This window comes from Brachycentrus maculatus, unplaced genomic scaffold (assembly GCF_059751285.1).
Source record: "Brachycentrus maculatus isolate JH-2025_06_01 unplaced genomic scaffold, ASM5975128v1 h1tg000624l, whole genome shotgun sequence".
NCBI lineage: Eukaryota > Metazoa > Arthropoda > Insecta > Trichoptera > Brachycentridae > Brachycentrus > Brachycentrus maculatus.
The window spans coordinates 764,185-780,209 of NW_028281361.1; the positions used below are offsets into that span (position 1 = coordinate 764,185).

Genomic DNA, 16,025 nt, shown 5'->3' on the forward strand with positions numbered 1-16,025 from the left:
GCGGAAGCTAAACTGGCAGTACACAATGGAGTTCTGGTTCCAACCCTTATGTATGGAAGCGAAGCATGGAGTTGGCAAAAGAAGGATGAAAGCAGACTGAATGCAGTCGAAATGCGATCCCTCAGACGAATGTGTGGCAAAACGATGTTTGATAGATGTTCGAATGATGAAATAAGGAAAGAATGTAAGGCTGAGATAAGCATTATCGATAAAATTATGAAAGGTGTGTTGAGATGGTTTGGACATGTGGAGCGTATGAGTGAAGAAAGAACGGTTAAATAAATTTGTGGGGCGAATGTAGTTGGAAAAAGAAGCAGAGGACGACCGAGGAAAATTTGGCACAATCAGGTATATCAAATACTTGAAAGCGGCCGGGTCAGGAGTCGTAATAATCGTCGGGTATGTATGAGGAGTTGCATGAATGTAGAAGAGGCAAAGAATGTTTGCAAAGACAGAGTGGTGTGGCGTTCGATTCTCTCTGCCTACCCCTGCGGGGAAGCGGCGTGATGGTTAGTTAGTTAGTTAGTTAATTATTTAAAAAAGCATCTTACATCATTTCCCGATCAGAATATTGAATAAAACACAATAATATATTTTTGGCGCGCTAAATCGGCCATTCGTCCTTATGTGCGTCGTTAAAAGGCGTGAGAGATACATTAACTACTAATTAATGTGTGATTCTATACCATTTTATACATACTCATGTTCTCAAATTTACATCTTAGTCCAGTTATCAATGTATGATCCCTGAGTTGATATCATATCAGGAATGCTATACCGCATAATATTATACAACGCAGGCTCGACAATCGTGAAAGTTTTCAAATTCGAAACCTTCAATGTACCCGCTGTAGCTACAGGCGCTATCATAGCGTCTAGATAAAAGGAGATCTAAATATCGCAACGTATATATTTGTATCTCGTTTGATATCCACCCCGGCAAAGGGGAAGTTTGACATGCAAAGCATAACATCCGCATTCTGTGATGCTTTTTCGACATCTGTCAAGTACATACTACGGCATGATAAACTATTGCGTTTCCACTTCATTTGAGGGTGGAGGGAGAAGACGTCAAGAAAAACTACCCCCGAATTGTTCACGGAAAAGAATCTCGGGTTTTTCGGATTAAATTTCCTTCAATGGTAAAATAAAAAAAATACTTTTTCTTTATAAAATAAAACAACTTTGCTTTTACCACTTTTTGCGGAAGGGTAATTAAATATAACCTAACTATGAGTATTTTAACGTTTTAGAATTGGTACATAAACCCTGATGATGACAGGGTTCTTGTCGAAACCGGTTGGAAAAAGTGTACCAATGAAAAGTGGTTAAAACAAAGTGGTTTTATTTTATAAAGTTTATAAAATGTGGCACAAAGTATCTGCGAAAAACATTCAAGAAATACTTTTTCTTTACAAATTACGAAAAACATAAAATTAAATAAAAAACTAATGTGAAAAAATCGCATCTTTTCTGGAAATCTTGTCGAGTTTTTCAGATTAATTTCGTTCAATGCTACAATATTTTTTTCCTTTTTAAATACCCATGTAAAACAAATAAAAATAAACCTTATGCGAAAAAAGCACATCTTGACTGGACACGTTATTGGACGATCCGCAAAAACAGTAATTTGGTTTGCATTGTTTTAAAATCAAATAAATAAACAAACGAAAACATAAGTGTGTGAATATAGTCCGTGGTTCAGATTTCGCATACAAACGGGATTGAGTCTCTGCTTGATAAAAGCTTTCCTCAATCCAACATAGATGGCTGTTGGAAACTTATATTTATTGTGTCACGAGATTGATCAATACATCTAGAAGTTCCAAAATATTGAGTTGTGTGTTTGTCAATCATGGGTAGAATTGGCAAATGTTACACTGTTTAAAGTGATCACTTAACCAGAGTATGATATGTCAATACCCAGACTTCATATTCCTCTTCATATTGTAAAATAACTCGTATAGAAGATCGCGGCACTGTTACACCAATATTAACATAAATAAACTTAAATATTCAATCACGTAATATATTATACAATATGTAAATTGGTATCTACTGAAAATAAATGCTATTTAACAGCATAAATTTTTCATAAAATTTTTCATGAAACTAATCAAAAGCACACAGATAAAAAAAATCATAAAAATACCTGTCTACAACGATATTGATTAAAAATAAAAGAATGCAGTAGGTTAAAAAAGGCATGTTTTAACTTACCCAATTCACGTGTTTCGTTGAAAGCTTTGTTAAAGCAGATATCAGCTAAAAGCGGTTTTAGTTCACAACTCGAAAATCTGTAAAAAAAAAATAATAATTAGAAACGTCCTTAGTAAAAAATTACACATAAATTTAGTACTCATCTGAAACGAAACCCGGTCACTGATATATGACCTTTTAATGTTTTGTATATTAAAAGCATTGTTAACTTTGTGGTATGATAATATAACACTTTCATTATCATTCATCGTTCACTTTCTGTAATACCACATTAAAAAACACCACTTCATGACTACTGATTAAATGACCTCTTTGTTTTGTCGCAATCATACTAATCTAATAAGTATATTAGGGATATGTATCGTGACCCAAAAATATAGTTAAATTCAATAAACGAGTGTATTCACTTACATCCTAAATAACAATATTCAATTTGCTATGAGCAGACCATTACGAAGTTTAGATAAATTGTCTTTATGTGCAACATACTAACTCAGCTAGATCAGTCTTCTAGGATAAATACAGGTCATCGAAAAATAATGCCAACATTTAAAATAACTATCGTAAAAAAACTATTAAAGTTAATTCAATGGGTTTGATCTTAAAATGTGCAGTAAGCGATCTAAAAAAATCCATGTGTGGACTGTTAGTCGATCTAGATGTCTAGTCTGTAGTAGATTTCAGGAGTAACTGTCGAGATAGGGACAGAAATTCGCTCCCGCATATGATCCAAATCCCAAATATTTTCTGCGTATACAATATTTTTAATTTACCTCCAGAGAAATCTACAGGGGTAAGGTCAGGACTTCTTGGAGACCAAGCAATGGAGGTTCCTCTACCAATCCAGCCGTTGGAAAAGCGTGCGTTCAATGCATCGCGTACTGTGCGTGCGCATATCAAGGTCACGCCACCTCCAAAACAAAACTTATGTTCACCAGCTAGCGTTCAGTGATCAAATACTTGTGTCCAAATACTTGTTCACAAATCTGGATTATCTCCTATCAGGAGTTCTTTTTTACTTTATTTTTTGACATCTAAATATATGCAGTTTAATCAATACATCTAGAAGTTCCAAGAATTTGAATACTGTGGTTGTCAATCGTGGATAGAATTGGTGAATGTGTGTAAACTGATCACTCATCCAACCTATGATAGGTTGTAAGCCCTGTAAATGCCCAGAATTACATATTAATCTTCATCTATTTTGAGATGTTAAAAAATAATGTACGGAATTATCCGTTTAATATCAAGGATTAAAGTGCTATAATTTTTTTAAATGTTGGCATTATTTTTCGATGGACCTGTATAGGAGCACATATTAGTCAATAAACTCATTAAAATAACGTAGTGATATGTTGTAATGCCACAATAACTAACCGAGTCGGAATTGAAGAGGCCCAACACGAAACTAATCGCCTTAATAGTCTTCAAATTAAGATCTCTCGCAGACCTTTCAACTTCCACCTGGGAGGTCCGCGAGCACTGACACGGAAACAAAATGGAAGACTGGACGATAAACAAAAGCTGGATTGTACGAGGAATATTTCAAGATGTCTTATTTAGATTAAACGATGTGGAATTCGCCGTTGTAAGATCTGAAAAAGGGTTTCCAAAGTCCCTTTGATATCTATCCCAAAATGACTGATGGATACATATCGCTCACTCCTTTCAAGAACGTCATAAATCAAAAAACTTGATTTTTTCAGGAGAACGTTTTTAAACTTAAAAAATATAATACAATGTATTAAAAATAAATATCAAGCCACTTATTAAACTTCTTTTACTGTGCAACAGATCTTTTTGTGTATAACCTGACTGTTTTTTCTCCATTTGAAAAATATTTAGTATATTTAAAAAAATAATTAAACAATACCTTTTCTTCAAAATGCAAAAACAACACTTTCTGCCCTGTAGTGGGTAAATATTAAGTTAATAATATGCTTCTTTTGCTGGGATATAGTACATTTTTGGGCATTCCTAAAACATGCACAACTGAAAATTGTCGATTTTTGAGTTATGACGTTCTTGAAAGGAGTGAGCGGGATTTATAAAGGAGCTATGCATAAGGCAGTATCTTACATATAGTATTAATTCGAACCTTTTATAAAAGCCTTTAAATACTTGGGTATGAACGGAAAAACTAAGTTACGATGGAAGCTAAAAGCTGAACGAAAAATAAAGGCCTAAAATGACAAAAGAAAACGTGGAATGATGAAGCAAAGCCAAATTTTTGAAAATAAAGAGATCAGGAGTCGGAAGACGGTTAAGTGCGGAAGAGGCGAAGCATATTTGCAAAGAAAGGGGGGTTGGGCGATCTATCGTCTCCGCTAACCCATACTGGGAAACGGTGTGATCGTCGGTGAATTAAATGAGTGTTTTTGTTTGTTTGAAAGTTTTTTTTAAACATCTCTTCTCTCTTCTGTGGTGTGTGCAATTCAACGCAACGAAAATATTAAAAATAATATTAGCTTCACCATTGCGAAAACCATTAATTGGTACTTTCAGGCATAAAGTATGATCTTCAAACTGGTGCCATTGGAAGAATTTATTTCGGATTCCATCGGAAAAAGTATCTAATCAAACAATAAAAAGACTCAGATTTCTAAGAAATTAGAAATATGTTAATTCATGAGGTGAATAGTCGCAGTTTCTTTCGGTCCATGATTACTAATTCCTAAAAGGTGTTAACACGTGGAATTCTTGAAATGTCCCAATTTGGAACGCATTCTTACAAGTCTCGAGAATAGGGTCGTTTTTTGCTGCTGCTTTAAATGGTTTATTAAAATACCGAAGAGGAAAAAAGCGACATCAAAGGTTCCTTTTACTCCAAACTGTCGCTTTCGTTGGAAATACTCAGATTGATCAATAATCTACTAAAGGAAAGCACACAAAGGTATGGAAATATGTGTAAAGAGTAATCAAATTATAGTATTTTAAAAAGGTAACGTAATTTAGGAAGTAATCATTACTTAGATCTTATTTAGGAAGGTCTTTCTAAAACTACTATATGTCCATAGAATCCTTAAAACCTGGTTCGCATTTTATTTAATGTATGTATTATACAATAATTCAAGTAATTTTGCAGGAATCGTCCGCAACATTTTAGGTGTTTCCAAATTCTTGTTCACGCATCTGGGTTTCTCCACTTAAAAGTTATTTTTCATCTCAAAAGATGTCAAAATGTAAGACTTAAGTCCAGTTGTCACAAAGGTAAAATAACCATTTTTTTATATTATTTTTTGACTTATTATTATTATTATTATTCTCCTGTAATTTGAGATAATCCAGATTTTGTGAACAAGTATTTGGACACACTCAAAATGTTGTAAACCATTTTTTAAAAACAATAAATCAATATTTGGTCTGAAACCTTTCAAATTAGCGAAACAACAGAGTAGTAAATTTATAAGCGCACACAATGCTCTTCACAACATATTGAGACAACAACAATGGGTTCGGACCAGAAGCCAATATGCTCTTGAAGGGTGAAAAGGCATGAAAAAGAAGAGAAGAACTGGAATTGCGAATGAATCAATGCATTCATTGCATTTTCTCCGTGACAAAAACCCCAATAAATCATTCGCATTGTTTGATATTTATGGTTTCCTCTTCCAGGAATTCTATTGAAGGGTTTCGTTACCTGTTAGGGCGAACAGGTGGTAAAAAAAGCCTTCGATATCTTCACAAAACCCTCCCTCCTGCCCTTCGGCCCCTTTGTGGGAAGACTTTGACGGAGCCTAACAAGAGACGTGACGGTGATAATTCATTCGGATACACTCTGATCCAAGAAACAGGTTGGTGTGGAGAAAAAAATACAGGATTTCTGGTATTTACATGCATAAAAAGTGATTCAACGCTAACGAAACTGGATGTGAGAATTTCCGGCTGGTGCAATTTGACAACCGAGTTTAATCTTTAGACTATGAATGGTAAATTCACACGGTGATGGATCGCATTTATCTTTCGGGATAAAGACTGTTTTTTTAGCGACAATAACTGTAACGTGTGATTGCTGTAAAAAACTTTTTTTTATTTACCCTACGAAACCATAGTTTTCGTATATAAGCGACGTAACGATAATCACTGTTAAAATATTTTATAAATGTATGTAGATTTGTCACACATTCTTGAAATAACAATTTCTTCTATAGTCCATTTTTTGGTTGCTATAAATTCCTAGTAGTTGTCGTGAGATCCATTTGATGATGTATGACTTTTTTATGTATCTACATACGTTTGTATTTCCTATTAAGACGGAAAGAGTAAATCGTTTCTTCCTGTGAAGGTAATTCAACTTTTTATTTATTTCCACTTCGTCTAAAGAAGGATTTCCTGCAAAAGTCGTTGCAACTAGGGAACTTGTTCCCTCGAGAGTATCGTCACAAGTAGTTATACGTATATAAAATGAAATCGTTCTTCTACAATGATTACATAAAACAGAAACTCCGAAAGAGAATGATCAAATGCCACGTGTAGTATGTTTTGATGTATGGGTGTGAAACGTGTAGCTTAAAAGTCAACTCCATGAGCAGACTGGAAACATTTGAAACGTGGCTCCATCGACGAATGCTCAGATTCCCTGGACAGTCATGGTTACCAATACCAAAGTCCTGAGGCGAGCTAGAGTTGACAGGGAGCTGCTGTCAACTGTCAAGGTTCGGAAGACTGCACATCTGGGTCATATACTGCGTGGGGAGAAGTAACACCTTATCCAAGTAATATTGAAAGGGAAACATGAGGGACGCCAAGAACAGAGAGAGACAGATGTTCTGGATGAGACACATAGGGGAGTGGACCGCATCCCAAGTGTGGAGAAGCTGTTCCGAGCAGCGCAGGACAGGGAAAGATTCGCCCATATGATCGCCAACGTTGAGGGAACCCGACGGGGCACGTAAAGAAGAAGAAGTTATACGTATGTGGGACGTAACATTATTTTTTTCTTGAACTAAATGCATAAAAACTTTAGTAATGGAAATTTTTGCTTTGAATTTCACAAAGTCTGGAATTGGCCCGAGTATATCAATAGCTAGAGCAATTATTATACTATGTTGGTAGAAGAAAAGACCTAGTAAAGCGCTTCGAACAAAGTTCGGGGAAATTTGAGCGCGATAAAAACAAAGCATTTATTAAGGTTCTTTTAGCGTTCTCGTTTACCCCCTCAGACGGTATTTCGGTCGGGCCGGGCAGGCCACCCTCCAAGTCCATTACTTCCACTCACAACTCTTCCGTTCCCCGGCGTCACATTTCATCCCCCGCTGGGTGACACGAAAACACAACACTCGAGGATGCCTGCCCTAATGCCTGCCCTCCGACCTACCTACCTCTAGACACACTCAGCGTACAGTAAGAAACTAAAACTATCCTCGTACAGGTTCATGATACCCGGATAAAACCATATTTAATCCAATTTAACGTAAAATGTTGCCAAAAGACACTAAAACCGAGATGAAAACAGAAAACGAATGCTTTTATTTCCTACTTTGGGGGGTTTATTAAATAAACTGAAAGATCATGCTATTTTGTGTCGCAAGTCAGCCAGTCTTCACGCAACGGTCACTGTTTTAGTTACCTTCTTTTACTATGTTCCAACTTTATTTCAAACAATTTATTTTTACTTGTAAATACTATATTTTTTCCTTACTTTCCTTTTAACCATGTAATGACTTATCTAATTTCTATTTTAATCGTTTTTATTTATATTTTAAACCTGTTTTATTATTTTTTCTATCGAATTGGTAGGATGAAATGTTTTGTTTACTGTAAGAAGATGAAAAAAAAAAAAAAAATATATATATATATATATATATATATATATATATATATATATATATATATATATATATATATATATATATATATATATATATATATATATATATATGACGTAAATTAATTGTAAATAATAGTTTGTATTAGTGTAATAGTGTAATATGAGCTAACTTAATTAATTAAAAAAAGAATTGGTGAATGTTACACGCTTGTAAAGTGATCATTTAGCCCCGTATTAGACTTATGCTTAGACTTTCATATTCTTCTATAATAGCCAAAGCTAAAATTTGATTGTAACATCAGCTTAGGTAATAGTGTTTGAAGTTAATGCGGGTACTTTCTCGTCAGACTGTACGCCGACCTGATGGAGGAATCGCGTGTCGGCAGTAACCGAAGGAACGCAAAGTCGTGCTGCTAATGGTGACTGCAGCTTTCTAGGCAAACCCTCCTGGCTCCTATCGGCAACTAAACAGTCCTCGAGGGAGGGGATTCCTCGTATCTTGATGAAAGCCATGTTTCAAATCGGGAGTGATGGGCAATGGTGATAAGCCGAATTCACGGCCGCCCAAAAGTGGCGAACGTTTATCGCTTTAAAGAGAAACAAACGGCAGTTTTAAAGACCCCCGAACAGGCGAGCCCAGCGGCGTGAGAAGCACATCCCGAATGTCAATTAAATTTGGCGATTTGCCTATTTCGCTAATTTGGCAAAACGTAGGCTTCGAAACGAACTTTAGAATCATATATCATACAGAAAGTTGATAAAGTAACAGTTTTGAAAGACAAACTATATTTAAGATTCAAAATTCGCCGACAAATGCGAAATACCACTAAATCATAATAATAAGCAAATTAGCCTATCGGGAGGAATATATTACACTCATATAAAATGATTTTTAACCCTTCCCGGTCCCCCAAAATTAAGAAAAAAATCTATGTAGACAGTTACATCGGAAAAAATCTTTTGTTTTCTGTTCCACATACTGTTGTTATAGATACGAGTGACAAAAATATAAGCTTGGAATTTAAATAAATAATACTAATGATGAAAAATATGTCGAATAACATCCGACATGGGACCTAAGAGGAAAACATCGATGTCGAATTTGAGATTCGACATTGGACCAGTAAGGGTTAAGGTTGCATTTGAGTTAATAATATTATGAGATATTATCGGAAATAAAACCCTATTGGTGAAAAACAAACTGGTGGTTAAGAGACAAGCAAAGGATAGAGACGGGTGGAGACTGACCCACAAAGAAAAAAGCAACATACAAATGCTATGAAAAAAACTATTTGGTCCATCCGAAGAGGTTAATCGTCCAAGCCATGATATCAAGAATAGAAATCACATCGAAACATTATGTTCCTACGAATATCAAAAAATATACGATATATATAAATATTTTGTTCTGTATAGGTGAAATAAAATGGTTTCCTTAGTCCAGAATAGCTGTAATAAAAGGAGATTCTTCCCTTCATGAATTTCAACATAATATATCATACGGGATCGCTTATATTACAAGACTGAATACCCGACCCTCTTTCGAGGCGATAAAATTATATTAAAATACTACTTTTATTATTTGCTGTAATATACGGACACATTATTTTAGCATCAAATCGGGGTTAGGGGCATTATGGAACTAGATAAGCTACGAAAATCTAAGCTTAAACTATTTATTATTTACTATTTGTGAGAAAACAAAATTAAGCTGAATATAAACCGTCTTGGTTCGGCCTATAGCACCAAATTATACCTATTTCTCGACACGTGGGATTTCTTTAGGTACAAAATAATGTTCATGTATCATATTATTTTTTTACACCACATCAAAGATGAAGAAGAATATGGAAGTCTGGGCATTTACGGGGCTGACGACCGCTATGGGCTGATTTAAGTGATCGCTTTACACACGTGTAACATTCGCCAATTCTACTCATTATTGACAACCACACTACTCAAATTCTTGGAAGTTCTATATATATGAACCAATTTTTTTAAACATTGTTGTATCGCTAGAACTTCACTAGAGACATCTATTGGTGAGTTGAAAAGTATCTTTTTAATAAGCAGAAACTCTTGTATTAGTATGTGAGGTCCGAATCCTGGATTCACTGCGTTTATATGATGCAGTGCCCTATGCACCACGGGGTGCGGATAAGGGTTTCAAAGAAAAGAAAAAAATACGAGTACATAGATAAACATTTAATCACTTCAACCGAGTGTTTAAAAAAAATATTATCAAGATATAATACTGAGTACCGCTTCAATACTTTTTTATATACGAAATCCAGAAAATAATGCCTCAAGTAATCTGTGTTTAAAATCCAGTAAACACAATAGACCGTGATATGAATCGTTATACAAGTACATCGCGGCTGTCGGCAATCAATTTTCTTCATCGCCTCGAACTTGAAAGAAAATTAAAAGAAGCGGAAAAGATTCCGGAGATGGAATAAGAAAGAATCACCCATATACGTGATGAAGAGCCAGGAACGTTAACAAAGCTCAGCGCACTAACTACGTGACTCAGTCGAGGGAAAATCAGACGTAGATATTATATGTAATAAAATAAAGTATTGACAGACGGTATCGGGAGTCGATAAAATTGATATCGGGAGTCGATAAAATTGATAAGTTTATTACGAAACCGATGCAGAATTTATGGAAAATATATATATATTTATATATAAAAACATAAATATAATTGTAATTATTTTTTATTAAATGGTTGTGATTGTCGCTGAGTAACTTTATAAGAGCAATTATGTATTTTATGGAATAAAATAAGAACTATGTAGTTTTTCCACATGAATTTATTTGAATAGCGATCGGGTTTTGTCGTAACCGACATCATCAGACTGGATGTCGGTTACGACGAAACCCAGTCGCTGGTCAAATAAAATTGATGTGGAAAAAACTACATAGTTCTTATTTTGGTCTATAAATTGCAGTTCCACCAAGAAATTATTTTTAACGTTTTCTATTAGACTAATATTTTATTCATTTTTAATTGAATTATGTACTTAACCACAATTCAGAACTTGTAACTATTTCTCTATTCGTGATATAATAGTATAGGTTTATTCCATAGTAATAACAATGATAGTACCTAACATTTGCACGGCGAATTCCAGATCATTTGAAATAGTAACCTGTGCTGAGTTGTATCGGAATATTTTCATACAAGTTACGTTACAGTACAAACGAGATGGCGGCATTCCCTCACTTTATCGTCATTCAAACATTATTGGTCGTCATGCAATACGTTGCGATATTATTTTGCTACTTCAGAAAAATAGTATATTTGGAACTGCCGTTATATCTAGAAGAGGAGAATCTCTCTTTGTTGGAAAATCTTTGGGGTCTCGTCGGCACGTGTTAGGATCATTGTACAGGGATGAAATTTCGTACCTGAATAGGCTATGGTAGTTTTAAAAAAATAATGAGTATGCGCTTTCAAATCCGAAAAAAAAAATTTGGCCATATAAGAGACACCTAATATAGACAACCCTATCAACATACATATAAATACACACACACATATATATATATATATATATATATATATATATATATATATATATATATATATATATATATATATATATATATATATATATATATATATATATATATATATATATATATATATATATATATATATATATATATATATATATATATATATATATATATATATATATATATATATATATATATATATATATATATATATATATATATATATATATATATATATATATATATATATATATATATATATATATATATATATATATATATATATATATATATATATATATATATATATATATATATATATATATATATATATATATATATATATATATATATATATATATATATATATATATATATATATATATATATATATATATAAAGATGTATAAATACATCTTTTAACACGAATGCAATTTACGTCGCAAAATCCGAGGAATGTGCCGTAGAATGACAGAGCGTCATTAATCCAGTCATTCAACTTCCAGTACTCCCCGACTGTAATGAAACAAAGAGTCTGGAAAATGGCTCTCACTGGACCAACATCGGACGGCCGAGACTATCACCCATTTGTTCGTAAACTAGTTAAACTCAACCGGCGAGCGGCCGACTAGAGATGCGGTCGTCTCTCCGAACGAGCGCGTCCCGCCGAGCCGGGGGCCTAATGAAGAGTGCTTATTAAAAGTGAAACAAACCAGTCTCGAGATAAGAGCCATATACCAGTTCTGGAGGCATCTCGCATTATGCTGGCCGCGTTATGTAACCACAATCGGGGCCGGCCGCGTGGCCTTTATAACCAAATTGCTGCGCTCCAACGGATGACCACTAAACTAGAATCCACCGTTATGTAATTAGTATTCTTGATAACAGATATTTTGATACCATTGTGCCGGGCCGGTGGAAGGCATAAACGGATGTGATTTAGTCAAAATCGGTTTTGTAATATACCATACTAAATTGGAGCGTGCCCTTAGAGAAATAACATTCTTCATAGAGGTCAAGAGCGGTTGTATGATTTGATTGGTGGATTTTACACAACTAAAAGACAAGATGTATTAACGATCAAGATAACACCGCGTTTAAAGTACAGTGCCTTATGCACCATTAGGGTGCGGATAAGGGTTTGAAGAAGAATAAGAAAAGACAAGAATCTAAAATAATGTTCGTTGGTTCAAAATCTTAAATCTCTTGAAGTTATTTATCATATAAATAAAAATGTAACAGATGAGTGGTAAAAAATATTTATTTATTTGAAAAACAGCATTATGACCGCTGTGGCAAAGCCATCTGTTGAAAGTAACAGCAATACACGCAAAAATAAACATTGCTGATGGCGAAGAGCGCGCTTCTTGACAACTGCTGTCATTTAGCATATTCAATGTTTTTGCTGGCATTGTTGTTTCATATATTTGAAATATTTTCAATGTTTAAAAAAAAAGAAATTATAAAATATATAATATTAATGTGTGCATTCCATTTTCTTTTTTTTCCCATTTAACCAGCCACAGCAACTAGGTGCAGTAGCTAGGTACAACTAGTCTTTAAAAAACTATTCTCATTCATTGATTCGGCAGTCACTTGGCAGCAATATCTATCCATTTTTATACGAGAATGAACATAGACCAATAATGAAAATAAACCGAAAAAAGATAGGTGATACATGGACATATGGACAACTAGAGAACGTAACTTGGCAGCAGTCGAATGCTAAGAAAAACAGAAAGAAATCTTTAAAAGCTTTTTTCATGATGCGAATGAATGGAAAACAATGCGGGCATTGTTTAGTCGCAAAATGCAACTCTATTCGAAAGAAATATAACCCGCCCCGTTCGAGCGCAGATTTCCATTTGGCCTACATACTCTAGTTAAATAAATGAATCCCGAGCGCTTTCATAGCCGGCCCTATTGCGAATACGAGGAGTATATATTACATTCACGAAAACGGCCATTCGTTCATGGAACATAAATTCCACACTCGGGGTTCGCGCGTATACATAAAAACATGTATTGACGTCACAACACGAGGAGGCACGGCGAGAGGGGGTGCGTAGTGCAGTCGGCGTGACAAGTCGCCCGGCGAGGGAGGGAGGAGTCCGGCGGCTAGCGGCTGACCGCGGGAGGAAGTCGGGCCCGCTGGACCTGGCAGGATGTGCGCCAAACTAAACTCCGCGGGCCTCGTGCGCCAGTAAACACGCAAAAGTTAAACAACCCCGAGTTTATTCGGGCAGTTCTGCATGCGCGCTGAAAAACTCATTCCAAGTTATAAGAGGAATAAAAAAGGGCGAAATCGTTTCGAGCCACTCTACCGGCGCCGAAACTTATTCGAAAGAGTGTTAAAAATGTAATATTTTCCGATATCTCGCTCTCCGAAGGCGCAAAAAAGCGCCGTAAAAAGTTTCTAAATCCGGAACGTTCGAAGGCTTCCGCGCTCGGTAACTTCGGAAGCCGATAAATAGAGCGCTAATGAAAGCTCCGAGCGCGAAGGGGACTCGCGGAGCCGGCCTGGACTCCCTGGACGGCCGCCCGGAGAGGCTCAATAATCCCGACGTGACTCGCTTCTCGAACTACGAGGACGTTTTTCGGGCCGCAGTTGCAGCCTGCCGATGTTTTCGTGTAAAACTAATTTCGCGGAACTTTGCGGACAAGCGCATGAAGAAATTCCGAAGAATAATTTCCAGGCGTCGCTCCGGGCGGGATTCGGCTAGTTTGTGAGGTGGTGAAAATTTTACGCGAATATTAAAGTCACCTCGTCCACGAGGCTTATTGTAAGCCGCGTAAATCCTGTTGGAAATGTTTAAAATTTCAACAAAGAGTTTCAATTTTGACTGCGGGGGTTAATAGAAGCAGTATCCGGGAACAGACGAGACCGAGTCTGGGAACTCTAGCCGTAATGGTGATGAAAACTTTCGGGCAAATTTTCACGTCGGATTCGTTCTGGGAAATTGACTTTTCCGATATGACGAAATCCCAGAACTATGATTGAATTAGGCGGCCGTCGGACGGCGAGAGGGGCGGCTCCACTACCTCCTCTTCCTCCTGCACTCCGGGCAGGAGTGACCAGGGATAAATGCTTTAGGGAGGATTTCCAGCGAGTCTGAAAACATGATTTGATTTGCAGCCGCCGAATGGAGTCCCCTAATATTCACACTTCGTACATATGCACGACCATACCGAGTTATCTCCGGTGATGTGATATACAGTTCTGTAATCAAATTATCTTAATAATCCATTAGGGTTGTGGTCACATGGTTTGAGTTGCGGACTCTCAGTTTCTAGGTTTACGCTTACTCTACCACAACATGATTCCTAGTTTTGAAAACAAGATAGTATCAAATTAAAACATATTTTGTATATTTAAAGCATTGCTTTGTGGTAATAAAACACTCTCCTTATCATTAATCTTTTACTTTGTGTAATACCACTTATTCGTGACTACTGATTTCGGTAAATAATTCCATCACGAGGTTATTGAAATAAAATTGTAACGATTTGACATTTGTTTAATTTTTTTTCAAATCAAAACATTTGTGTGCACAAAATAAACATAATTTTTTTCTCTTTTTTTAAACTAGAGAACTACGGACTACCCACTTAACATACATGGATCAAATAATCTCCGACATGCGCTATAGCGGTTACGCCGAGTTGAAGAAGCGAGCGGAGGATAGAGATTGACTATAAAAGAAACAAGCCTATCATCACAAAGATTCTAACCCACAAATAATAAAAATTACATACATTTGAAAAATAATCTAAGTTTTGTACTGTCATTTCTTGGTGGAACTGCATTTTAAATAATAAAATAAATATTTGTAAAAAAAATCCACATTAATTTTATATGACCAGCAACCGGGTTTCGTTGTAACCGACATCATCAGACTGGACACCAGACTGATGATGTCGGTAACGACGAAACCCGGTTGCTGGTCGAATAAAATTCATTTGGAAAAAATTACATACGTAGTTGTTATTTTATTATTTAAAAATATTCATCAATCGCTTATAATTACCTATTAATATAAGCCTTTATGATCTATTACAATTTATCATTTTTCCGTCCATCATAGATCCTCGCTTTATTTTCTCAAACATTGTACAAGCGAACATCGCTTCGTAGTCAAATGTATTGTGTAACGTCTAGAAACGCACTGAAAGGAGTGGAAACATATGAATGGTCTAATTATATAGTAACATTATTGTCTGTGAATGTCTGACATCTGTTTATGTCAACACGGAGGGATAAATCACTGTAAGATTAAATTGTATGGAAATAATTACTTCTCAACACTCCATTGAAACCATAACGAGGACGCTAGACGTGAAACATTACCGTTTCATGTCTGACAGTGATGGCCAACCTATGACTCGCGTATCTTTTTTATTTTTCACTTTTATAAGGAAGTTATCTCCTTGCATACCGACGTCTTCCATATCGCTCACTCCTTTCAAGAACCTCATAAATCAAAATACTTGATTTTTCAGCAAAACGTTT

At 35.5% G+C, this 16,025-nt stretch overlaps 1 protein-coding gene across 8 annotated transcripts in view; it reads right to left on the reverse strand.

Annotated features, from left to right (window-relative positions):
* tutl (immunoglobulin superfamily member turtle) overlaps nucleotides 1-16,025 on the reverse strand; it is a 337,339-nt gene that overhangs the window by 269,686 nt on the left and 51,628 nt on the right. For all 8 annotated transcript variants that reach the window (XR_015838863.1, XR_015838862.1, XM_088273974.1 and 5 more), the window contains exon 2: nucleotides 2,221-2,297. The gene's annotated coding sequence lies outside the window, so the exon portion shown is untranslated. The remainder of the gene's footprint in view (nucleotides 1-2,220; nucleotides 2,298-16,025) is intronic.